The sequence below is a fragment of the Rhinatrema bivittatum genome, chromosome 5 (assembly GCF_901001135.1).
Source record: "Rhinatrema bivittatum chromosome 5, aRhiBiv1.1, whole genome shotgun sequence".
Taxonomy (NCBI): Eukaryota; Metazoa; Chordata; class Amphibia; order Gymnophiona; family Rhinatrematidae; genus Rhinatrema; species Rhinatrema bivittatum.
Window position 1 is genome coordinate 50,163,163 of NC_042619.1, and position 27,918 is coordinate 50,191,080.

A 27,918-nucleotide genomic window follows, 5' to 3' on the forward strand; every position below is an offset into this window, starting at 1 on the left:
GTTCCACAGTTACAAAGGCTTTGTATAATTTTACCAGAAGGATCTAGAGGCCATTCGGAATACCACTCTCGCCAAAGGAAATTAGCAGGATTTGACAGCTTCTACTATTCTACCATATCTCAACACTCTGCATTGATTTTCCTCAATTTAGACTAGAACCCAGGTGAATGCCAAATAGGTTCCCCCACCCAAAATCCTTTCAAATGGTTATTTTAAAATGGGAAATCTGTCACACTTGTAAAAATAATAAATTTTCTGATCACACTTGTCATGACCTCAAAAATCAATGGACATGCTCCTTAATCATGAACCTTTTGCTTCACCTTCACCTATTGACACCGATCAATGTTCAGTAAATAATTCAAATTACTCACAAAACATGAACAAAGTTGATAAAACAACAGCACCAAAGCCTTAAACTAATTGATCAGAAACACAATTCCTCAAAACTTGCACCTCAACAGCCGGAAACGCTGTGGGGGAAACACTATCATCATAGGAATTGTGTTATGCTCAGGCTTATGAACCCTTGGGCCGACGGGAGGATGGTATAACTTAGGAGGAAGATACATAGGTTCTCCTGTTGGGTGGCGAGGCAAGAACAGAAGACGTGACCAGCTGACCCTCGGCACTGGAGACTGAGGCGACTGTGGAAGCAGACGAAGAGTCGTGACGTCGAGGAGAAGAATAGGGTCTTCTCCACTGGAAGTCCGCGGTCCCCCAGGAGGAGCCCGTAGGGACCCGGGCCGCTGGGACTTAGGTGGACCCTTGAAGACGATGGTCCAGAAGAAGTCCGAGGTCACGTGCCAGAGGATCGTCGCTTACCAGTCTGAGGTCGTATACCAAGGGATCGCTACTTGCCAGTCTGAAGTCACACACCAGGAATCACCACTTGCCAGTCCGAAGTCACACACCAGGAATCACTGCTAGCCGATCCGAAGTCAGGAACCAGGAACACCAATACAAGACAGGAACAAGGATCCGAAGTACAAGAACTCACCGAAGCAAGCAGACTTAAACAGCGCTACAAGAGATGTTGCCAAGTCAAGGAATGAGCAGAGGAAGCCTCCTTTTATACTTCCTCTGCTTTGGCTCATTGAAGACAGCTGGAAGTAGTTAAAGGGATCAGGTCCCTTTAAATCTAGTGAGGAGGCGCGGCCTCACGCCTAAGATGGCGGCGGTCATCTTGGATTCCGGCCGCTGGGGAGAAGCTGTTTGATGCTGTGCAGGAGGAGCAGGGACGGCTCCCAGCCCAGCGGTCACCTCGGGGGCCCGCACCGACGAGCGGGAACAATGGCACCGGACCACGGCTTTCCTCCTGATGCTTGCCGCAGCGGATCGCCGTCACAGTCAGGTAGGGGGGCGCACCCGTGGACAGCCACGGGCGCAGAACACAACAAATTGTGTTTAAGTGCAATCGTTTTTGTGTATTTTTTTTGTTGCAAATAAAATGCTTTCATTTCTTGTATCAAAAAATACTTAGCTCATTTTTTAGTGAGGAACTCAGCCAACACCTGACGCTGACAGCGTTTTGAGAGCGTGCTCAACTGCTCTATGATTCAGGGGAACTCGCCGTCTTGACCAAACAAATCTTTGTTTCTCCGAGACAAATATGTAGTCAATTTATTCATTAGTTAAGCCTTCTCCCCAACCAATCGCAATGCCCAATCTTTCAGGATGTCAGTCAAAAACAACTCAATAACCAATGGGGCAAATGTACCCCATCCTACATCATAAAATATTGAACCAATCAATGTCCTCATTTGGAGCTTTTGAATTTAATTTAAAAATCCACTTCTGTTCCTTCATGGCTAATCGTTTTTCCCGATCGCCACCCCCTAATAGATTAGGGGACGTGATCAATGATGGCCCAAGAAATTTGTTGGAAAGTATGTTTCAAGCTCAAAAAATGAGCCACCAAAGGCACCATCACTTTTTCAGTATTGAGCCAACTTTTGTGCTCAATTAAACATTTATTCAAAGGTCGAATTGTCCAGCCAATATAAATAAGATCACAGGGACATGTAATTAAATAAATAAATTGAATTTATTTAAATATATTAAAATAAATACATTTAATTAATTGCTGATACAGAACAACAACACTGGAAGTCTGGGTGAGCAACAAGGAGGGCAGCTCGAGAAGGCACGTCTTGGAGCGAAAGATGCAGACAGAAAGGCAGGGCAGAGAATCAAGGAACAGCAGAAAGCAGGGAACACGAGGAACACGGCAAGACAGGCACAGGACACTGGCAAACACAGTAGGCAGGCTGGGGACACAGAGGAACACAGCAAGCAGGTCTGCAGGAGCAACGAGAACAGACGACCAGCGCAGGAAACCTGTTGCTGAGACATCTGTGCAGAGCAAGGCAGTCCTTTAAATATGAGGGGAGCAGTGAGGTCATCAATGCGTGCCAGTTCCGGTTTCCCACTGTAGTCCCTTTAAATTACAGAAGAGTGCACGTGCTTAGGGAAGATCCATCTGCATTGGGACGCCATCAGCGTGGCCTAGCATGGCTGGTGCAGCAAGGGGGAAGGTAAGGGGTCACCTCCCTCAGTGTGGCTACTGCAGCCAGCGAGACATTTCTCAAATATTTTATGATAAGGGCCGCATAACATTTCAAAATCATTAAAAAGTGCTAGATAAATGTCTTAATGACCTCTTCAGCCAATATATCCCCAGCGTGTCTCCTTTTTTAAGCTCTGTCCTTTTTTCAGTCTGCCAACATCAATCCTATCCTCTCTTCCAGCATCTCCCTGTTCTTTCTAGCTTTTTCTTTTCTCTTTCTTCCTAGAAACTCCCTTCATCCTTCTGTTCTGTTCTCAGACTTATATACAGTAGCTCTATTTTTCTCTACAAGAGGACCCAAAGCGTATTGATGGTAACTTTAAAGCGAGCGCGTGTGCGCCCACATACGTGCATATGTGGGTGCGAGTTTATATACACCGGAATTATAAATCATGTACGCAAGTACGTGAGTAAGGATTTTAAAAAACATCTCACGCGCGTGTGTGTGCTCCTAATTTTAAGCAGTTACATGAGGAAACGTTTGTGTATCTTTCCTTAGGACTTGTGCCACGGGGAGACTTAGTCATGTGGCTGGGGTCACATTCAACCAAAGCAGATGAAAGCGGAGGGCATCTCTTGTCGGCCTTGCGGACAGTACTGGTTGCAAGAAACAGGCCACACTGTCAGTACTATCGGCAGGGGCCTGTAGTTGCAATGTTTTTAAAATTAGGGTGAAAGTCAATTTAAACCGATTTTTACCTTCTCTAAAAGCTGGGAATTTATCAGTGAAAATCAGTTTCGACTGACAATTAAGGACCTTATGCTTATCCAGTGACGGATTTATGATTTTGGCAACCCTCGGCACTGTTGGTGCTGTCACCCTCCATCATTCCTTTAACCCTCCCCCCCTAGTTTCCTGTGGCAGCTCAGGGATAGATCCTGCGGAAAACATTTAAAATTTCTGAATCAAATTGGCAGACATTTCCATCTTTTACATTGCATTATAAAAATAAAGTAGTTTTATACCCTAATTATTAGTATTATTTATTTAATTTTTAATAAGTGAAGAAAAGTGATATCAATAATCAGTACAAGGAGGAGATCTCAGGAATGGGGTGAGGAGGAAGGAGGAGAGAGAAGGAAAGACTAGGGATGAGGAGGGTGGGAAATGGGGAAGATTAGGAATCTGGGTTGGGAAAGAGGAGAGAGTTTCTTGGATTGAGGAAGGGGAGGAGGGAGTAGAAAGGGTTGGGGAGAGGCAGGAAGAAAGAGGTTCCAGGATCTGGGAGATAGAATCTGAAATCAAAGGAGGGAGGATTTGAATTGCAGTGGATGGGAAGGAGAGGAGGGAGAAGAGGGAGAGGTCCCTACCATGCTCCGGTCCTGCTCCTCCTTGTAGTCCCTCTCTAACATCCCACTCAATATGACACACAAACGCACACACACGGCCCTCCTCTCTCCCACACATGAACACTGCTCCCAACCCTTGTTCCCCTCTCTCACACACAGATACCCCAGCCAATCCCCCTTTCATCCTCCATCCTCTCTTCCCGCCCTACTCAGCCCCTGCTAATCTCTCCCCTCCCCCCAAAAAAAATCCCCCTTTGCTATGTCTGCTACAGGCTCTCCTGTTCCTTGCATGCTGCCTGGAGGGAAGGCACTGGCTCAGGAAGGAGAGGGCTGTTCTCTGCTGAGTGAGATTTCTGCTGAGTGAGGTTTCTGCTGCCCTAGGCACAGGCCTAGTGTGCCTATTGACAAATCCAGGCCTGTATTTATCTGGGGGGACTGCATAGCACCTGGAACTCTCAGGGCAGAAGCAAGCACTACGAAAAGTCCAAAGGGGTCCAAACGACACAAAATTCCTCAGGAGCCCACTAAAGAGCCGCCCTCAGTTGGCAGGGAGCCTCCGCCGTCCTCTTCTCTTTGCTATCCACCAGTATGGTGAAGAAATGCAAAATCTGTTTGCTCAGAAGCAGCCTTCCAGAGACGCGAGCAGCCCCTCACTCAAAACTCACAATAACGATAATGTAACATGAATACACTGCAGCACAGTTCTATAGTAGCTGGCTTCGCACATGACCAGCCTTTCCAGCTTGGGCTGCTTCCTTTATCCAAAAGTTCAATAACCCAATATCACTTCGATCTACAGCTTGAAGCCCTGCCCCCGCTCTCTGCTTAGGGCTCCCCTAGGGAAAACGTCACCATGCCAACTGGTCCCATAGCAACCAAGCTACTGGGTTAACAGTTTCTATTCTATTTCCCTAGCTCTTTTATTTATCTCTTGATTATATTTGATATGTTTCCATTTAATCAGCACGAAGCAGGTCCATAAAAACCAGAACATGTACATATAGCCCCTCCGGTTGCCACTTCCGCCATCTGTAACACCTGTTTCTCTTTGTTTCAGGAAAAACATTTTCTTGCCTTTTCTGACTGACATAGCTCTCATTTAGGCCTCTGTCACAACACACATTTATTATCCATAAGATTGTCTGTCTTTACTGCCTGATAACTCCAGTGCAGAAAGAAGTCTTGAAAGGTATCTGAGAAAGCACAGGCCACTCCACAGGGACTACCACACTGCATAATCAATTATCCTCATAAAGTTCTGGGAAGGGAAGGTCTGCATTTCAATTACAAAGAATACAGCCTGATTATAATATTTTCATGTGCTGGGAATCATAGTCTGTTAAGACTTAAACCTGCTAATAAGCAGAAGTTCTTGTTTTGCAGTTTGGAAACCCGTAGATAACTCGACGCTTTGCCCTTTGTAATGTCCTTTCGGAGGACACAGTGTAATACATGTCCGTTTTTTGCTGGGATTTGGCAAGGGATGGTGCTTGACCTGATTATTAAAAGGGTTAATATAAAGTATACCTGTCTTAAATGAGATGCAGAATGTTTACTGGGAAAAATGATTGTAACAGAAGACTTGGAAGGGAGCGGGGGGAGGGAAGGGGGTAGGATATTAGGGTAGGGGTTACTGGGGAACCGTGATATGTTTAAATCTATATTTGAATATCATCGTGTAGTCTATGTATCCCCCTGAAGGGGAGTTTGAGTTTGTTTGAAAATTTGTTCAATAAAAATCTTATGGGAAAAAAAAAAGTCTTCTTTGTTTTATAATAAGTAATTTTTGTGCTTATCTGAAGTAGCCTCTTTTGGGCTATAGAGTCATGATCCTTCATGAGTGTTTTCCCTCTTATTTTATAAACCTTTCATCTCGCTAGATGGGAGGAAAGTCCCTTGGACCTGGGGCCACAGATCATGGCTCCCTCTGGAACTTGGTATGCGTACACCCTAAGTCTGGCCAGTAGGTGTTGCTGGTGAGTGACACACAATACACTCTCCCTCAGTGGGCTGTGACTGTTGTCGCTGCAGTGCCAGTGGACTCGAGGAGTAAAAGCTGCTAGGAACCCAGGAGTCAAACCAAGGTCCTCCGCGTGGCGATATGCAGCGCTAGTCTCGAGCTACCAGGTTTGCTCAGTATTATTTAATTTTAATGGAATTAATAGATTCGTACGAGAACCATCCACTTCAGTTTCTCCTGTTCCATTAAGCTGGCTCATTCGTTACAATGAAAGCCCATAGAGTTTAACATTACTCATTTATTTCGCTGAGAGCTCTATATTTCAAAGGGAGGTCAACGGCTACCATGGCAACTCGTTCAGCTCAAAGGGAGTAACATACACTTCAGTACAATTTTTCTCTAGTCTCACAAAACCCACATGCAGGTTGCAGTCCAACCTCCCCTCCCCCCAAAAAAAATAAAAATTCTGTTTCTTTTAGATTTAAACAGGCATTGAATCTAGAATTCACATTTTGTTCAGTTTTTAAAATGTTTAGGTTCACATACTAAACAAGTTGGGGAAAATGCATGCAGCTCAAAATAGATGCATTTCTTCCACTCTTCCTTTCTTCCCCTCTCTCCCTCCCTCCCTCCTTCTCTCCTCACCCTTGCCGAGTGCCTAGTTCCCTCACCAACCTATGTTTCTGTCCATCCTCCCTTTGCCATATCTATGCTTGTGTCCATCTGTCTGTCCATCCATGTGCATGTAATCCTGATACATGTGGACAGACAGAGATAGGATGAAGGATACACCTGGCCAAAATAAGAAGACTTTTGCTTGGTTCTCAAGTTTTTGTTAAATATATTATCTGTTTTGTGGGGGGTAATTAATATATTAAGTCAATATATTAGGGGTGTTATGGGGCTTTTATGTGCTGAATGGTTCATTTAATCTGCAGAGATGCTGTTTTATTTATATTACAGTGGACCCTTGACTTATGAACTCAATTCATTCCAGAGGGCTGGTTGTAATTCAAGTTGGTTGTAAGTCAAGACTATTTTTTCCATAAGAAATAATGGAAATACCCATAATGCGTTCTGACCCTCCCAAAGCACCCCTTACCTAACATTTTCATAATAAAAAAGGGTTGTATAATGTGTGTAATTACTAGCAACACCTACAATTTTCCTAGTGTACTCACCAAAAAGTTGTAAAATGTGCCTAGCCTACCAGAAACAACAATTTCATACTGTACTCACCATTCAAGTTGACATGTTTGGCTTGCAGGAAGGGAGGAGGGGAAGGATTCCCTCCTCCTCACCCCCTCAAAGCACATCTCTGGCCCCCAAACACTCATCCCCCCTCCCAGGATACTCATTCCTCCTCTCCTGATACCTTGCTGTAGCCAGCTGAGTGCTACACTCCCTTGCTGCTGCTGCACAGAAGCTTCCTTGGTCACCATTTGCAGCTTTGGGTGCTCCTGAGATGGACAGGCCTCATCGGCAGCAGCAGCAGCCAATCACTGCAGCAGTAGAGCAGAAGTCCCACCCACCAAGCCCAAAAAAACGTGATTGATAGGAAAAAATGCCCAATTAGAAGCAACCGCACACATGAGCGGATACACATGGCCTTGGCCGTCATTCAGGTTGTAATTCAAAACTGAAATTTTGGTTGTAACCCAAGTTGTTTGTAAGTCAAGCCGGTTGTAACTCAAGGGTCCACTGTATATTATATTTCACTGATTTATTATTTCCTATGTGTGTGATTTATATCAATGGTCACTATGTTTTAAATGAGTATTGGTTGTGATGTAGTTTTTCGCAGGCCCGGCATGACCGGGTGTGCATACCGTGCATTTGCACGGAGCGGGACACCCAGGGAGGTGGCAGTGGGCCGGTGGCAGTAGGATAGGCCGTGGGGCCACTGCGGAGCATAACCCACTGGTAGCTGAAGAAGGAGAGAGGCCACCTGCGGCTGAAGAAGGAGACCACTGGCAGAGCTTAACTTGGCAGCAGCTGAAGAAGGAGAGAAGCTGCAGGCCACTGGCAGATGAAAAAGGAGAGAGGCAACTGGCCATGCTCAACATGCCAGTGGCTGAAGGAGAGGTCCATATTTTTATTTGTGTCTGGGCATGTGCACATACAAACACAACTTCCGCTACACCCCACCCCCACCCCCCACCCCACCCCAAGCAGGAAGGCCATTGGGCTGTGGTGGAGCTCATCTGACCATAGCCCAATAACAAACAGAGGTCCTGTATGTAAAAACTGCTTTTCTATGCACCCTCCGATTTAATATCATGGCGATATTAAGTCGGAGGCCCCAAAAGTTAAAAAAAGTAAAAATAAAAAATAAAAAAAATTTTAAATGGGCCCGCGGCTCACAGTTGAAAACTGGATGCTCAATTTTACCGGCGTCCGGTTTCCGAACCCGTGGCTGTCAGCGGACTTGAGAGCCAACGCCAGCAAAATTGAGCGTCGGCTGTCAAACCCGCTGACAGCCGCCGCTCCTGTCTAAAAAGAGGCGCTAGGGACACGCTAGTCCCTAGCGCCTCTTTTTGCCGCGGACCATAATTTAAATAAATTACTTTACTGTATCGCGCGTAGAGGAGAGTGTCCTGTGCGCGTGCTGGGAGAGCGGACACTCATCCGCTCTCCCGCGATTTTTACTATATCGGCCCGTCAGTTTCTCTAAGAACCAGCCCCGCAAGGGATTCTGGGTAAAGGAAGGCTCCCCTTACCCCACAGTATAAGGAATCAGGGCCCAGAAGGATTAGAGAGGTTGCAGGGAGAAAGCAGGAAGCTTTTGTTTAGACATACTTCATATGTTTAAAAACTGAAGGACTAAGGTCTGCAAAGTTTAAGTAGCCTTTTGAAATGCACTTTTTCTGTTTTGTAATAACATGGGGACACGAGACCTTCGTTCCTCCACCTCACCTCCTACTCCCTTGCAAATAATACCACATAACAACTGTATGGTGATAAACAAAAGGCCGCAGTTTATTGAACTTAACCCGAGCCAACATCTTAACATAAATGCAAATAACCTCCCCTCCCCCACCACCTCCGCCGCATCCCAATCTTCACTTACACCGCGGCCCGGTGGTAAGCAAGCATTCTCCCCCTCTTTCCCCCTACTTACCCCGCCGCGTCATCAGCGAGGGTAAGCTTGCGGCCTGAGCATCGGCCCCCCCCTTGCTCTTTAGGCCTTCCCGTGTAGCGGCTCCAAGCTACACAGGCATTCCTCCCCCCCCTCCGAACAGTCCATAACAAAATCAGAAAACACAATACAACATATGGCTCGGGTTTTCCGCCACCGCTGCGACATGGAACTGCACACAAGCAAGACACAAGGTAACCAAGGGAGGGAGGGCGGGGAGAAAACCCTCTGCTCTGCACGCTGCCTGAGCCTCAACTGACTGGCTCGCTACACTGTCCCCTTTCTGTTTTACCCCTACACCAATGGCTATGCAGCATTCAAATTTGCTGCACCGCCATTGGTGCCCTTCCAACTACTCCTCCTCACCCCCCCCCCCCCTTTTCTCCCTCCCCTGCTCGCCCCGTCCGAGGCTCGTGCCCATGTTATGGGCGGCAACCCCGGACAAGCCCGGATCGCCTCCTCTAACATGGGGACACGAGACCTTCGTTCCTCCACCTCACCTCCTACTCCCTTGCAAATAATACCACATAACAACTGTATGGTGATAAACAAAAGGCCGCAGTTTATTGAACTTAACCCGAGCCAACATCTTAACATAAATGCAAATAACCTCCCCTCCCCCACCACCTCCGCCGCATCCCAATCTTCACTTACACCGCGGCCCGGTGGTAAGCAAGCATTCTCCCCCTCTTTCCCCCTACTTACCCCGCCGCGTCATCAGCGAGGGTAAGCTTGCGGCCTGAGCATCGGCCCCCCCCTTGCTCTTTAGGCCTTCCCGTGTAGCGGCTCCAAGCTACACAGGCATTCCTCCCCCCCCCTCCGAACAGTCCATAACAAAATCAGAAAACACAATACAACATATGGCTCGGGTTTTCCGCCACCAACAAAGACCTGGTTACAGGCTTTGTGCCCCCACTGCGGCCCCAAAACCTAGCTGTTGGCGAAGCCCATCTTCCAAGGCATTATTAAAAAGGTCAATACCAACGTCCGAAAGGTGAACCCCATCACCCAGAAAATAACCCCCCAAAAGCTCCCAAGACCACTGATGCCTTATCCAAAAGCCGCCCTCCCGGAGCAGCCATTTGCCAATTTGGCGATTCAATTTTTTAACGCCATGACGCCATAACGGCTCCTCGTGGTGCTTCAGACGAATAATCATGTCTGACCAACCGAATTTGGTGTGGGGCAATCGATTCAGAAGGGACGCCAAATCCTTGCGCATGATTTTAATTAATTCACGGCAAGTCAGCGTGCCGACGTCGTTCCCGCCCAAATGAATGATAATCCAGCGAGGGACACCCCAGCGAGCGAGAGAGCCTTGTAAGATGTCACATAAGTCTCCCCAGCGCATCCCCCCTTTTCCAATCCAACGCACTCGGACGTGCCGGCGATCAATGTGCAAATTGTCGCCAGAAGGCCGCTTCTTCGCCCGGTGATAGGCACGGTGAACAAAGGAATGACCCACGATCCAGGCACATTCCGCGCTCGGCACCTCCCAGACCCGATCTGCAAAACAAACAACCCCAGTTAATAAGCAGCCCTGTTAGGTTCGCACGTAAGCTCGAAACACCTCAGACTTCCACCGCCCCAACGCCTTGATCCCGGCAGCGGACCAGCCCATTTCCGCCGCAGTGGTAGCCGCACCAATGCGAAAGGAATGCGACGTGTAGCGGCTCGCCTCCCACCCGACACTTCGCACCACTCTGCGCAGAATCGTGACAAACTGATACCGAGTGAGGGGGGAGCCGTCCGCGTGAACTAGGAAATGGCCCGCCACTAAAGGCCGTACCGCCACATATGCTAGCGCCAAATGCACCGGACACACCCTCCCGCACGCCGCCTGGATCAAGGAAATCCAGGCACCTTTGCCCCGCTGGTCCGTTTTGGATCGGCGAATCCGAAGTGTCACGCGTGCGGCATGTACGCACACATCCCCAACCAGCAGACCCGTCAGCCCAATGTCCCCTTTAGACGTCGCGACTAATTCCCCCAGGCGAAGGGCACCGAAGAAGGCCCAGGAAAAAGCCAAACGAAATAACAGCCGCTCAAACGCGGAACCGCAAACCCCTCGCAAGCCGGTGGCCAACACGATCAGATCCCCGTACCTAATCGGTCGTCGTTTGTCTGGGCGGACTCCCACCCCCTTTCCCCAGCCTGCCAGGATTTTCGTAATTAAAAAACTACGCAAAGGATTCGCAAAACCCTCCAGCTTACGGAAAAAAGCAAAGCCGGCCAAATGACTCCGTACTGACGCCAGGGAACACCCCGCGCCTCTCGCCCACAGGATGAACTGGACAACCGCTGAATCTGGCACCTGCCCCCCTGCCCACCCCATAGAGAATAAAAAACGCTGCACAGTATCATTCCCTGCCACGTAAGATCTCCAGGTCGCCGGGGCCACGGAACGCTGGATCAAGGTGCTGATGTCGTCACGCCCAGATGGGCAGGGACTTGCTCGCCTATCCGTTCTGCATGAGGCGCCACGTCCCGGAAGGTGTCCCACTTAAAACGAGAGAGAGCATCCGCTATGAGATTAACTGACCCAGGGACATGGCGCGCACGCAAACTAACATTTAACTGTAGGCATAATAAGACCATGACTCTCAAGAGAGCAGAAACTTTAGGACACTTAGCAGACTGTTTGTTTACAACCTGGACGACTGCTAAATTATCACACCACCACACAATATGTCGATTAGCCAAGTTCTGCCCCCAGAGGGTAAGTGCCACAATGATCGGAAATAGTTCCAGGAAGGTAATGTTCTTCACCATACCCCCAGCGACCCAGGAGGCCGGCCAAGGCTCGGCACACCAACGGCCACCAAAGTATATGCCTAAACCAGCTGCCCCCGCTGCGTCCGAATACAATTCCAGTTGCTCGGTGGAGACTTCCGGCTCCCTCATAATGCAGACACCATTAAAGGAGTGCAAGAAGGTGTCCCACATCACCAATTCCTCCTTAACTGGCCTCGACACCCGAATGAAATGATGAGCGGACCGAATTCCCGCCGTCCGTGCCGACAGGCGACGAATGAACGCGCGCCCCATGGGGATCACACGACACGCAAAATTTAAGGAACCGATCAATGATTGCATCTGCCGCAGGGTAACCTTAACAGCTCCCTTAACCGTGCTGACCAGTGACCGCAGCTGTTGCACCTTAGGCAGCGGCAAGCGACAAACCATAGCCACGGTATCCAATTCGATGCCCAGAAAAGTCAGCTGGGTTGCAGGACCTTCCGTCTTGTCCTGCGCGATAGGGACGCCAAAACACGCAGCCGTACGTAGAAAACCACATAACTGCTGCTGACAGGCGTCTGATCCGCCCGGGCCCACAAAGAAAAAATCGTCTAAATAATGCAGCGAATCCGCACATCCGTTATGACGAATAGCAGCCCAATGTATGAATGTGCTGAAGGCCTCGAAAAAAGCGCACGACACCGCGCAGCCCATCGGCAAGCAACGATCAATGAAGTAACCACCCTCAAAGTAAAAGCCCAACAACGGAAAACAAGACGGATGGATGGGCAGCAAACGAAATGCGGATTCAATATCCGCTTTCGCCATCAAAGCTGCAGGCCCTGCTTTACGCACTAACGCCACTGCCTCATCAAAGGATGCATACTTCACAGCGCATGCGGCCTTCGGGATAAAATCGTTAACGGACCCCCCCGCTGGATGGGACAGATTCAGAATCAGACGAAATTTGCCCTCGACCTTCTTGGGGATGACAGCCAACGGGGATAAGTGCATCCGCTCGAACGGCTTTCCCACGAAAGGGCCAACGATTCTTCCCAACCCGAGTTCTTCCTGTAATTTATACGTGGCCACGTGGGCCAAACGATAAACAGACCTAGAATTTCTAGCCCTGCCCCCTTGCCCCGGACCCTGATAGGGAATACGGAAACCTTCATTAAACCCATCCCACAATAGAGCAGCAGCCGCCTTATCCGGATAATCGCGCAAACCCTCGCGCAAGGCAGGCAACAGAATAGGGGAGTCCGCCTTGCACATCAACAAGTGCCTATTTGGGTCCCTTGGGGACCCCTCCACCCGCTCCTTGCGAGCACTTAAGGGCAGAGTGAGCTCCCCCGCAAGTAGCGCAGGCATGCCGGAACTTACATTGCGGAAACAAACAAGTGAGTTTGTTGTAGCGCCAACAAACGTCCGTCGCCCCACCCGCGCCTTTGTAGCCAGTCCCCGCAGCTCGCGGTCCACCGGAACGAAAGGAATGCCCACTACCTCCTACGGCAAGCGACGCACCCCCCGAAACGGGGGCCCCGCCACCTAGTGGACTAGGCCGAACCGATCCTGCGCTCTTGTTGGTCATCTGTGTCAACCACAGATGGATGTCCTGGGAACCCCAGGACATATACTGATTCCCTGCCATCTTGTCCCGGAACTTTTCATCGTAGTTGAGCCATGCCCAACCATCATAGTCCCGGAACGCACCCAGAATGCTGTCCGCATAGGACAGCAAAGCCGCATACTGGGAGGAATCGAAGTGACTAACTACGCTGGCTAATCGGAGAAAACCCCGCGTCCAATTAACTATGTTCTTAGCTATGCGCGGGCCCGCACCACTTTTGCGAAGGCGTTTTTTCGCCTTCTTAGATGACTTCTTCCCTCCCCGTCTTCCCTCTAGGAGCTTAAAGATATTAACAAATTTCCTCTTCCGAATACGCCTAACCAAGCGAGTAGGGACCTCTTCCCACAATTCTGAAAGGGATGCAGAAGCTGTGGGACCCACCCCGTAATTGGGCCCTTCCCCTAGAACCGCCCTCTTACTCGGCCTATCGTCGCCAGTATCGTCAGTAGTACTAGAAGCCGAAGTTGAAGAACTAACACTGCACGCCTCCCGAGACCTCCGCCTCGACCCCTTACTACGCCCGCCCTCCCGCGACGGCGCATCCTTACCTGGCTCAGCGAGCGCTCTGAAAGTGTCGACGGTCCGCGAAGCCGTGGGCTCCTTGCCCCGGGGAGTCGCCTGCTCGCCTCCGCCGTCCTTTCTCGGCCTAGGCTCAGACGGGGATCCAGCACCTAAAGCTTCCTGGTTCCGCTCCTGGTTCCGCCAGGCATCCCGGCTGGATGGGCCAGGGAGATCCCCATCGTCGGGCTCTGTGAAAAAACCCCGCATAGCGCTAAACCCGCCCCTAGCCTCCCCATGCAGCGCATTTGCCTCGGCACCAGCGTGCCTGAAATGAACAGGGTGCCTGGGCACACCTGAAGAGCCTCCGGCCGGGCCAGGCCCTGCCGGCAAAAATGGTGCACCCGACGACGTGGCGGCCCCTGTCTGCCACCCTCCGAAGCTCGGACGACCCTGCCCGCTGCTGTCGCTGGGTCCCTGGACGAATTGGTACCCCGAGCTGGCTAAATGACGCAAAACATCTGCGATTAACGCCGCCGTGACACCTGTGCCATACTCGGGGGCAGGAGTGGAGGGGTGAGGAAGGTGAGGTGGGGGGGGGTGCCGCGGGGGGGGGCACGCCAGCCTCTGGGGAGAACAGCTGGGGGCGGCTCCGGAAGGCCCCGATGAACTGTGCGTCTGCGCCTGCCCGGCTGACCTGCGCGGGGACGGGCCGGGGCAGGGGGAGGCGGTACGTCATGAAAAGCCTCTGCCCGGGCTAGCACAGGCTGCCCGGCCTGCAGGGGAAGAACTGTGCGTCTGCGCCTGGCCGGCTGACCCACGCGGGGACGGGCCGGGGCAGGGGGAGGCGGTAAGTCCTGAAAAGCCTGAGCCAGGGCTAGCACAGGCTGCCCGGCCTGAAGGGGAGTATCAGAGCGGGGCTCCACACCCGCAGGAGAGGGAGGGGAAGGGGGTGCAGGGCACGCGCCACTAGGGCACGCCTGAGCCGGGCCAAAAGGGGGCGGGGCAAACCGCGTGGTGGAGGCAGAGGCAAGGCCGAAATGAGAGCCGGGGCTGAACGGAGGGGGGGGGCTGTCCGGCTCCGGGCCGCTTTCCCCTGAGTCAACCAGCGAGGGAGCAGGCACAAGCGGCGCCTGGAGGGCGGAAGGGGGGTCGCACAGTGGGGGAGCCGCGGGAGCAGGAGAGGGGGCGAAGGGCGCAACGGGACTCACCGCATGAGAAATCTCCAGGTCGCGAGGGGGGGAGGCCGCCTCCGCGGCCCGCCGCCGACTGGGCCCAGTCACCGGCGCCGAAGAACGTGTGGGCCGGGACCTCGGTTTTGGCGCCGATTGCGCCTTTGAACGCCGCATGATGCCCTGCGAAAACGCCGACGAAAGCGGAGAAGAGGACGTAAGCAAGCGCCCCGGTCAGTTGGGAATCAGGCACGCAGCAAAGAGAAAACCCTCTGCTCTGCACGCTGCCTGAGCCTCAACTGACTGGCTCGCTACACTGTCCCCTTTCTGTTTTACCCCTACACCAATGGCTATGCAGCATTCAAATTTGCTGCACCGCCATTGGTGCCCTTCCAACTACTCCTCCTCACCCCCCCCCCCCCTTTTCTCCCTCCCCTGCTCGCCCCGTCCGAGGCTCGTGCCCATGTTATGGGCGGCAACCCCGGACAAGCCCGGATCGCCTCCTCATAGTTTGTGTATGGAAACGTCCAGAGACTACCTCTCTTTTTCCTCCAGACTGTTTCCCAAGCTGTGTCCGCTCCCAGGTACCACAGAGGGAGGAAGAAGGCAAGAAGAGGTGAAGAGAGAGTTGGAAGTAGCAGGGGGAGGTGAGAGAAGATACTGAGCTGAGGAGAGACAACCAGAGGTAGGAAGAGAGATGCACACTGAGATAAAATAAATGAGAGGAAGACCAAAATACATAAGCTTTAAAAGAAAAAGGAATGAGGCAGAGAGGAAATAGCAAAAGCCAGGTGCAAGTAGAGACAGAGGAGAAATAGAAAACTGTTGGTTTATTCAAAGATTGGAGAAGATTTTTCTGCTAGCTGGGAAAGGTCAAGGGTGGGGCAGGTGGTATCTGCTGCTCTCTTCCAGCACGGCAGTCACCAGGGTAAGTAAAATATCTTACTGGAAGAATGAGGAAGGGGGAGGAGATTGTAGTGTCATGCACTATCATAGGCTCAAAATCTATTTTTTATACCGAAGTTTAGCTAGCTGCCTTCACTCCGGTTTACAGATATAACAACTTAGTACATTTTGTCAACAACTGATACAAACAGGAATCAAACTGGAATCAAACCGGATAATGATCAACAAACTGATTAAACTTATGTAATTTATATCAACTTTAGAGGAGGGTTAATTTACATAATTTGAATTATGTTAACACTGAAGGGGGAAATATTCTTTAACAGAGAGAAGTGGATGTCAATACTCGATTTACCTAAGAGAAATTAATTTTAATAGAATTCAAAATACTGACAATCTTACACAATGCAATATACAAAGCAGATAACACTGTCTTCAATAACGTCATACGAATACACAGATCACAACGCACGACAAGAACCACAAGTAAATTACATCTAGTCATACCGTCACTTCCATTAGCTAAGCTATCCAACACAAGAAACAGAGCCATTTCCATTGCTGGACCAAATTATGGAACTCACTACCAGATTACCTGAGCTCACAAAGCAACATCAAAACATTTAAAAAAGAGCTCAAAACATGGATCTTCAATCAAACTTTCAAAGATGGTATCTGTTAACCACACATAACTTACCTAACACATAACCATCTTCGGTTATGCAAGAACAAACCCAAGACTATTATAGAGAACGTTTAAGCTCGATAGCTCACTGACAAGAATGATACTATATATTTATCCACAGACTTTTCTTTTTTCTACCGGTAGCCAGTGTAGACTGTTGAGTACAGGGGTGATGTGGTCTGATTTTATTTTGCTGGATAGGACTCTAGCTGCAGCATTCTGTAGTAATTGTAGTGGTTTTAAGGTCGTTTTTGGGAGTCCTATCAAGAGTGAGTTGCAGTAGTCAAGGCTAGTGAAAATAAGTGATTGGAAGACGGTTCTGAAATCTTTGTGGTGAAGCAGCGGTTTTAGATGTTTAAGTATTTGAAGTTTATGAAAGCCTTCTTTGGTTTTCTTGCAATGTGCTTTTTGTAGTAGAGTTCATTGTCAATCCATATACCGAGGTCTTTTACTTTGTCCTTTAGTTGGATACAGATGTTGTCTATTTGTATGGAATGGCTTGTTTTTGATCCTGTGTTTTTTCTTTCTATCAGAATGCATTCTGTTTTGTCCATGTTGAGGCATAGCTTTAGATGGTTTAGCATGTTTCTAATTGATTCAAGGTGAGAGGCTGCTAGTATCAGTGCATCTTTGATGGTGGAAGTTATTGGTATGAGGAGTTGTATATCGTCGGCATACATATAGTATGTTACGCCTAGACCTGAGATGAGTTGGCAGAGTGGGAGTAGGTAAATATTAAAGAGTGTGGCCGAGAGAGCAGACCCTTGTGGCACTCCTGTTTCAAGGGGTATGGCTTCAGATGAGATGTTGTTGAGGTTACTTTTTTTTTTTTTTTTACTTTTTCAAATTTATTAATCGCCTAACACAAGATGGCCTAGGCGATATACAAAATAAACACACATAATAATAAAAACAATAACATAAAAATGACACTCATAAATATGGGTTTCATAGAAACCATCACAGATTATTCCAAACTAACATTAAGAACATATCCCAGGAGATTCACTGGATTACATACCTGAAGTATATTTAACAGGGACATTCAACAGTTAACACTCCATGATTTCACAATAATATCGTAAAACATTAACATTGTACATCTGTCTTTGAGGAAGGATGTGAACCAATCTAGAGTTTTGCCTGAGAGACCTATGTTTGCTAGTCTTGATATTAGGCTTTTGTGGTCTATTGTGTCGAATGAGGCAGAGAGGTTAAATAAGATTAGTAAATGGCTTAGTTTGTTATCGAAACCTCTTAATATATTGTTTGATAAGTTGAGCAGCGGGGTTTCAGTGCTGTGGTTTGTCCTAAAACCGTGTTGGGTGGGGTGTAAGATGTTGTTGGTTTCGAGGTGCTCATTGAGCTGTTTCAGGGCCGCTTTCTCTGTCAGTTTTGCAGGTAGGGGTAGGTTTGAGATTGGACGGTAGTTGTTCAGATCGTCTGGATCTAGGTTCTTCCTCTTTATTATTGGTTTGATCGTTGCGGTTTTTAATTTGACTGGTAGCTCACCTTCTTCGAGAGATTTATTTATAATTGCTGCTATGGTTGGGGCTATGGTATGAGCTATTTCCTTTAGCTCTCGTGTTGGGATTATGTCTAGATCATGGCGTGCTGGGTTTATTTTTCTTAGCATTTTTTCTGTTTCAGTGGTTGAGATTGGTTCGAAATTAGACCATGGTATTATATTTGTTGTGGATATTTGGTCTTCTGTGATCGAGGATTTGTTGATGGCACCAGTTATTTTGCTTTTGTTTTTGAAAAACATGGCAAGGTCTTGGCTTAAACTTTTGGTTTCAGTTGTGGGGGAGTTGTTTTCAGATATGAGGTTGTTTACGATGTTGTATAGAGATTTGGAGTTATTGGTGTTTTTTGATCTTTTGACTATAGTAGTCACGTGTAGTGTTTAGAATCATTTTATTATAAGTGGTGAGTTGCGTGCGATATCTTTGCAGTGTCAAGGGACATTTGTATTTTTGCCAGTCCTTTTCTTTTTTCCTAAGGTTGGATTTTGTTATTCTTAGTTGTGAGTTGAACTATGGGTTGTGTTTTTCTCTGTTTTTCTTTATTTGTTTTAATTTCTCAGAGTTTATATTGTTTGCAGTTTCTTCTGTAAGTTGGAACCAGGTCTTTGAGTCTTCCCTAGCTTTTGTTTGGTCACATGAGTCAGGCACATTACCTAGCTCCTCTCTAGACATTTAAATACAGGCTGGTCAGTCACACTCATGACTCACTGGGCTTTTTATTTATTTTTTTTTTGCTGGGGCTGCTGTAATTTGATTTGAGTTCAGTACCCCAAATCATTTTCAAATGTTTGTTCTTATGCTCCCACTAGGAACATCATTCCTAGTGATCTGGTGGGTAACAAATCAAAATAAATCAATAAAATGCACCCCTAAAAGCAAATTGCATTTTGTCAATTTCCATATATATTGCCTTCGAGGTGACTGAGTGAGTTTGAATGATCAAACCTTAAACATTTTTGTCTTCTAAGTGTACAAAGTGCATAGTCAATCAGGATTTGGAGATTTTTCAGCAGTATGAAAGAATTCTCCGTCCACCCCCAAAAAACTATTAAATTCCCAATCACACCAATGGAAAATTTCTGTTTTCTCAGTTTTATAAAATATCATAAACCTAGCAATAAGGAAATCATTTCCAAATTAAAAGTCAGTTTTTCCTCAGCAGAAAGATTCATCACATCTCCAGGTTGATGCTATATGCTTTCTTACCAATGTTTTCTAGAATATATCAGTAGACAAGAAAACACCATCATCAGTTCATAGCAAGAAACTTACATTGTTTTGCACTTATAGTATGAGTCACTTGATTTTAATATTCTTTGTTTTATCATCAAGCTCAATTTATCCTCAATTTAAACCCCTTTGCTTTTTCCCTCTGTAAAGAACAATAAAATTCTGCAAAAAAATTAAATAACCAGGTATAACTTTGTACGGCTGAGCTTCAGTTCATACTTTCTCATAATTTTCAAAGCAAGTTTATTCTGTTTTTAGTTTATTTAGTTTATTATAAACAGCGGATGTGTGCAGAATCCAAATTTGAAAAATAAGTAACACATGCATCCTTTAAAAGAGGATGGCATGGCAGCCCATCTCCAGCCCCAAAGTTGATTTTCACAGGAAGCCCTGACTCAAGGTGCTTTCATAGCACACCACAATTGCCTGTGGCCCAGACTCCATTCTGCCTTCAAACCCTGGCTCTGGAACTCTAACTTTGTATAGACCCATAACTAAAAATAACCTGTCACTACTGCTGCTGTCTAATGGGGGATCCTTAAAGTGAAAACAACAGCAAAAGGACATTGGTATAACTTTCAATGCTGTGTCATTATGTAAATTCTCTTGTATGATGATGAAACCGCATCAGCAAGCCTGACAACGGCAGTGTGTATTTATACTGCCGTCCGGTCTGATCTGAGAAAGTTCACAGATTGCCGGTCAACAGGGTTTATTTATTTAATTCAATGCCCATGCAATCTCTGGTATAATCGGAAAAACTAAGCGGGCCCTTAAAACCTGTCTCATTGAACATCGATCATGTATATCCACAGTCCGTCTCACGGCTCCATTGACATCTCATTGCATTCAACAGACACATACCTTTGACGATTTAAAAGTATGTGTTCTTGAACAATTGTCTCCCAATTGGAGGAGAGGTGATTATAATATTCGGTTATTACAAGCAGAGCAACGATGGATCCACCGGTTGGGCACAGTGGATCCTGATGGGCTTAATTCAGCACTTGAATTACAGGTTTTCCTGTGAAGTCCATTTATTGATTACTATGGCAACGAGATGCTTTACTCCTGCTTCAGTAGTTACTATGGCGCTGAGATGCGTCATACGTCATCACGAATTACGTCTCACAACACGCGGGCTACTTAAAGGTACAACCGGTTCAGGGTGGTCTCTGTCCCGCACACAGTGGAATTGTTTGAGATGCATTTGTCCGGGAAGAAGGTTGGTCCTGCTGTTGACATCAAAGTTAAGTAATGTTTTTGAAAAAATCGTTTTGACAAGATATTGAGTATGTCTTCTCCTTTAATTGTAGTATCTGTTATAACAAAATATACTCCTGAAGAAGCGACTGATAAGTCACGAAACACCGGCCGCTGTCGGGTCGAATATCAAATCTATGTTTACGGGAACAGACGGACTACTCATATGTTTTTTGAATTGTCACTTGAAATGATTTTCAAAGCATTGTGCCTTCAAAAAATTTAACACTGCAAATGACGATCAGAACGGACGGCAGTATAAATACACACTGCCGTTGTCAGGCTTGCTGATGCATCATCATCATTCAAGAGAATTTACATAGTGTCACAGCATTGAAAGTTATACTCTGTGTCCTTTTGTTGTTGTTTTGAGTTTTTTGCTGATAGGACTGTTTGTTTGGGTTCTTTATTTTTTCGGATCCTTAAAGTGACCATAGTTGTAGAGTGGAAGCTTCTTAAAGGGGCATTGCCCCTTTTGCAAGCACCTTCATTTACACACACACTTCAGTTGACTAGTGGACGTATAAGTGACAGTCTGATGAGCAGGACAGAGCTGTGGATGTTATCGAATGGAAGTGAGGGGAATAGGAAACATGATTTTCCTGTTTAGTTATATTGCAATAAGATAGGGGGGATTAAGAGAACTTTTCCTGGGTAATAACTTCCGGAATTTTTTGTCTGTGTTTTCAGAAAAAAATATATATATTCAGTAAGTTTTTATTTTAAATCTATCTTTGCTCTTTGAAGGGGAGTTCATTCCTCCTATGACCAATTCTGTGAAAACACTGTATCAGTTATAGCAGTATTCAAGGTTTCTTAGAAAGCTGGTTCTCTTGCTAAAAGATTCTTTGGAATTCAAATGTGCCTATTCTCAAGATTGATGTGAACTGTAAAAGAGGTGTATGGAGAAACAGTGTAAAAAATGTTTTCATTTATTTAGTTTTTATTTCTTGTATTACAAGAAGGATCTTGTCTGTTGCAGTTTTATTATCCATTTTTAGAATAAAGTGAAAAAAATCAATGCTCCTTTTAAATAGCTCAATATACAGTTTGTAATAGAAAGACCATCATATTACCTAGCTGTAATCCATTAAGGACTGGTGTCAACCGGGTATCAGCAAAGTTATAATCATCAGTTTAAAGCGTTGTCTTTTTTATTTTTGTAATGCATTACATTTTTTTTTGCATAAGTTGCTGAATTTATTTCTTAACAGCTGAAAAACCTACAATGCAACTGCTACAGGAACTAGGAGAGTTGCAAAATCCGATATCAGCGCAGTGTTTAGAATGAAAATGCTTCTTCAGATGCTCAGTGGTTGACTGCAGTTACTACTGGCATTAACTATACAAATAAAGAAGAACAGTCATTTTATAAACATCCTTAGGCAATCGCACTGAATCACATATATGGCACACTGAGAAGTATAATCTGTGTGGCATTTATGGTCAATTCTTTTACTGTCTTTTACTGTCGGGTTGATACAGTTAGCCTGCGTTTGGATGCGCGTTTTCGACGCGCTAGCTATTACCCCTTACTTATACAGTAAGGGGTAATAGCGCGACGAAAACGCGCGTCCAACCCCCCCCCCCCCCTTCCCGCCCGAAACTAATAGCGCCCGCAACATGCAAATGCATGTTGATGGCCCTGTTAGTTTTTTATTATGTAAACTATTCATTGTTTTAGATTTTATTTTTATTATATATTTTTGTAATTTTGAGCTTTTATAATTTGATAATCTTTATGTTCTTTTAAATTTAAATCTTTATTTACATTTGTTTTTTATTTAGTTATGTAAACCGTTTTGATTAAACACTGTTTGTAAAGACGGTATACAAACACTTTTAAATAAATAAATAAAATTCCCGCACGATACAGAAAGTAAAATGTGCAGCCAAGCCACACATTTTATTTTCAGAAATTAACGCCTGCCCAAAGGCAGGCGTTAATTTCTGCTGGCGCTGGGGAAGTGTACAGAAAAGCAGAAAAAACTGCTTTTCTGTACACCCTCCGACTTACTATCATAGCGATATTAAGTCGGAGGCCCCAAAATTTAAAAAATATTAAAAAGTAAAAAAAAAAAAGTAAAATCGGCCCGCAGGTCGGAAGGCGGACGCTCAATTATGCCGGTGTCTGTTTTCTGAACCCGTGGCTGTCAGCTGTATTGGCCCGAATGTGGGCAGTGGAAAGGCTACGTCTATTCACATCCCTCTTTCATGTTCCTCCCCCCCCCCTCCAGGAAACTTAATTTATTCCAAAGGCTCACGCAGCTTATATTTGATAACAGATTTTTATTGGATGGATAAATTAATGGCCGCAGCCCATATACAAATACAGCAACCTTTGCATAATAAAACAATATTGTACAAACCTTATTAATCTAAATACTATGTTAACTCTTGGTGACCAGCGCCCCCGCTACCAAGTGCTAAGCCCATAATTCCGCTGACGCACGTGTACACCCCCCGGCCGTAGAAGCCGGGCAGCTGCCACTGACACCTGGCCGTCGAAGCCACAGCGTCGTTGCTGGTGACCCGACCGTAGAAGTCAGGGTCGTTTGGACTAAGCGACTCAGTACTCCTCACACTCCCCTCTTGGCCGTCGAAGCATCGAGGGTCTGTGTCGGACCTGTTGGGCCGCTGGCCCAGTCAGAGCTACCTGCTCCAGTGCTCCGGGGGCCACTGGCCCCCTGCCCGTGCCCTACATAACCCATATGCGCGGGGGGGGGGGGGCGCTTTGCTGGTCACCGTGCCGCAATGCCAAGGGCCGCGACAAATTCCTAAAGTCCCGCCTCCCCACTCTAGCTGTACGCAATGGGAGGGTGAGGGGGAAGTGAAACCCAGACGGCGGTGCCCAGCCGAAAAGGGGGCCACACATGCCTCCTTTTCTAGCCAGGCACCGCCTGCTAGGCCATCCCCCCCCCCCCCCCCCCAGCCCTGCCTTCCCGCTCCCACTGCCTTGCCTTCCATTGTGCCCTGCTCCCTAACGGAGTTGCGGGCTCTCAAGCAGCATAGGGAAAATGTCCCACCAACTGTGTGAGATCTCTAAAAACTGAGAAGATGGTAGTGCTGCTTGTAACACTCGATCTCTGATATTCCATCCCCTCAATATAAGAAAATGTTTCATTCTGCAAAAATGAAATGCATCTTTATAATGTTCCAATGTTTTTAAATAGTTATTGCCACTGGATAAGATAAATTAAAGTGTGTAATATATACACACTTGTTTATTAAAGGACTTGCAAGATTGTATTCCAACAGATTCTGACAATCTGTTCCCCCTTTCTACTTGGGATGCACTAAATGGACAATAAGAACTCAGTTTATAGAACACAGGCGCTGCCTTAATATGGGCAGGACACAAACTCTGATTGTAGAACATTACCTAGCATATGGATATTCATTTAGCCATTTGAAATGGACTGTTGTTTACTCTGTTCAACCTTTAACAAGAGGAGAAAATTGAGATGCTGTCTTGAATAAATGGGAACAAGTTTTGATTTAAATCTTAGGTAAGGTAAATGCAGTTAGCTTTAATGAAGAAGTGGAATAGAATACTTATTCGAATTTTTTTATTTTGTATTCAATTTTTCTGTGTTTTTATTTCATATTTTAAATTGTAAATATGAAGAACAATATATTTTGGATTTTAGTGATGTATATACAAAGTTTGTTGGGTCTAATCACTGTCAAGGTTTTCTATTTTAGGGGGTTATTTTCCAAGTTGCATTAAGGCCTTTTCGCAAGCGAAAAACACGTTAACGCATGCAAAAAGCACATAACACATGACGCAATGCTAATTTGGAAAAGGGGGAGGAGTTTGGGGCAAGATTTCTGTCCAAGTGGGCTGGTTTTGCAAAGCAATATCATACAGTTTTAATGCCAGAAATAACTACACTTTTTCATTGGCCTTAAGCTGTGCAATATGGCTAGATTGCACTTTGTGATCTTTTTGCAAATAGTGTTGTGGGTATTTTAAGCTGTTGAGAGAGTAAGAGAGAGCACCTAGCTATAAGGCTCTTATAGTAGTTAGTTATTTATACCTCTATATGAGGCCCACCTAGTAACTGGAGGTGAGGTTTAGGTAGTAGTGTAGGGGTTAGGGGCCACTTTGACATTCAGAGTGAGACGTACGAAAAGAACAGTACACTCTTGTGAAGATTTGATGACCTTAGGAGTGAGGAAACCCACACAAAGATGAGATTTGTAGAATGTTCTCTCAACCTAGCTTGAAGGATCAAACTTTGGGTGAGGTTCCTCACTCCGAAGGTCATCAAATCTTCACAAGAGTGCACTGTTCTGTTCGTACGTCTCACTCTGAATGTCAAAGTGGCCCCTAAACCTCACCTCGAGTTACTAGGTGGGCCTCAAATAGAGGTATAAATACCTAACTACTCTAAGAACCTTATAGCTCACTCTCACTCAACAATTGTGGTATTGCTGCCAAGTGTGAAAAAGTTAAATGCACTGAAAGGTAGCATACTTTGCAATAAATAGGCTATTACCACAAAACACACCCCTCTCCCGATTGTGTTTCATGAATTTAGCCCTTAGTGAGTTGGTTATTATATTATTTATCATACAAATGCATGCTAGAATACATTAAAATCAAGTTAATATCAAATTGCATGATACAAATAGTTAAAAGTGAGACTATGTCTTAATAAAATCAATAAAGTATACTGGTAAAAAATAAAACTGTCATAAAATGATATATTAAGATACTGAAATAACGTATTCTATAAAACTTGGTTGTATTAAATGAGGAAAGACCCCCAAGAGGATCAGAAATTGCATAATTCACTGGCTAGAGTATATTTTGTAAATGTTGAATGTAAGCACAAAAACCAATGTTCAATAATCTGTATTAACACCTATACACACAATAACAAACAAAATGACTTTAAAGGAGTGAGAATGCAGAGTAAAGAACTAATCAGACTGTTAGGCCTTCTGAAAGAGAAATGCCTTTAGGGCTTTTTGAAATGTAAGATAATCCTTTTCCAGTTGAATGGTTAATGGGAAAGAGCTCCACAGGCTGGGTGCCAAAAAGAAAAAGCTACTTTCCCTTGTTATTTCAGGCTGAATTTCTCTGGGTGATGGCAGAACTAATAATTCTTGCTGAAATGACTGAAGTGCACAGGCAGGACGACGGGGAATGATCTGACAAGCAAGGTACGAAGGGGTTCCCATCGGAGGGCTTTAAAAGCCAGACAGCCTATTTTAAGTTGTATGTGCGGTGAAACCGGGAGCCGGTGTAGGTCTTGCATCAGTGGAGAGACGTGATTGTATTTGTGCTTACCAAAAATCAGCTTTCCAGCCATATTTATATAAGTTAAAGTCCCCTAACCTGATGGGACGAGAGACGGCTCAACAAAGAATTGCAATAGTCGAGTCAGCTTAAGATGAGTGAATTTATCCTGGGAGTCCCCAGATGTATATAAAATGGTGGTGCTTCCTCATTTGTTTAATTAATGCTGGCAGTAACAGTGGTCAACCATTGAGCCCCCGAAGAAGAGTTGTTACTTGAAACACTGCACTGGTGTTGGATTTTGAGACAGTACTAGTTTCTGAAGAAGTTGCATGTGGGGATTTTCATCCCATAACAAGATAAGTACAGCAACTAATGCAAAAGGAATGTTTTAACCCATTACAAAAATGAAAAAGATAACTCTTTAAACCAATGATTATAACTTTGTTTCATTTCCCTCCTTTAGCCATTATGAATCCTGTGTTCATCTCATACTCTTTTGAATTCCATTAACAGTTCTTGTATTCACTACATCTTCCAGTAGAGTGTAGTAGGAGCAAGGCCCAGTAAGACCTTCTGACAACATGGAATCTGTTGCAAAGCTGCATGATGTATTTGGCATATTTCTCTGCACAAGAGATTATTTTGAACAATGAAGGCCTATTTACCTGCAAAAAAGGAACAGGCTAGGCACCTCTGAGACTGCAGTTCAAGGCCTAGCTGCTTTAAACCACTTCTCAGCATTTGGAAACTTATCAGGAAGATGTTTGCTGCTATCATCTGGTCAATGTCTCTCTGGGCAAGGACTGACCTGCCTGGGTTGAAAAAACCTGGATGATCTGGACCAATGACACTGCCAAGCTGGGAGCTAATTGATTTGCATTAAAGAATTAAGAAAGGCAGATCAAGCCCTTTTATAAGGAGGAGAACAAAGAATTAGGAAACTACTCTGTTCTTATAAAATCACTTAGACATAAAATCAGAGCGACACTAGCATATCAAATCAACTGGGACTTGCACTTAGGACATTAATCAATATTATTCTGACTAACCCCATAGGAACATAAATGCCCACCTTCTAATACAGTCTATGCTTGGCTGGCCTCCTGGCTGTTAAGGGATGGTCTCAGCTGTCGAAGTATCTGGATCAACAGGGCTCTGCATCAGACAATGTCAGCCTAGCTCAGCCAGGGGACGATTGCAGCTCTATGAGAAGAACTGCAGGGTTCTACCCCACTGCTAGGGACAGCAGAGAAGAGGTGTTTTGTCAACTGAAGTTGTTACACATGGCAAGCAGTGAAAATGAAACTCTTCATTTCTGATAATTGCTAAATACCTAATCATTTTAACATAAAACAATCATCAAGTTTAGGGTAACAGGTTTATTGTGATAACCTTATAAAAAAAATCCCTAATAAATACCCACTATCTAAGACAAATGGAATTGTGGTAACTTTGATCAATCATGAAGGGTACAGTTTATATAAACTGTTATATGCAAACTGCCTACGAAAGGCATTCCATGCATCCCCCAACCGTCCTGTGAAGAAATATTTTCTAATGTTGGTCCTCAGTCTACCCCGTTGAAGCTTCATATTATGTCTCTAAGTTCTATAGTTTGGTTGCAAATCAGGTTTGCTTTTATTTACAGGAGAGAACATTTACAAATTTCAGACCACAGGAAACTTCACATTAAATGCATTTTTCATTTGTGCTTTGAGATAGTAAACATTGGGCCGGATTTTCAAAGACCTACGGGCGCTGGGCCTATTTTCAAAAGGCCCGGCAATGCGCGTAAAGCCCCGGGACGCGTGGAAGTCCTGGGGCTTTACTAAAGGGGCGGGGCATGGGCGGGGCAGGGTGGGGTCAGACGCTCCAGGCACAGCGGCCATTTGCTGCTGTGCCAGGGATCGCACGCCAGCAGTCGGCCGGCGCGCGCAACTTACTTCAGCCCCAGGGCTGAAGTAAGTTTTGGAATAAAAGAAAGAAAAAAAAATACAAGTAGGGGGGAAAGGGCGGGGGAGGTAGGGGAAGGGAAGGTGGGGTGGGGGGGTAGGAAAGTT

General features: G+C 45.9%; 1 long non-coding RNA gene across 1 annotated transcript; it reads left to right on the forward strand.

The window, feature by feature from the left end:
* Positions 1 to 1,164: 1,164 nt before the first annotated feature.
* Positions 1,165 to 27,686, forward strand: LOC115091941. The gene is made up of 3 exons (XR_003856845.1): positions 1,165 to 1,354; positions 25,686 to 25,779; positions 26,322 to 27,686. It is a non-coding gene; the product is annotated as an uncharacterized LOC115091941 (long non-coding RNA).
* The last annotated feature ends 232 nt before the right edge of the window (positions 27,687 to 27,918 follow it).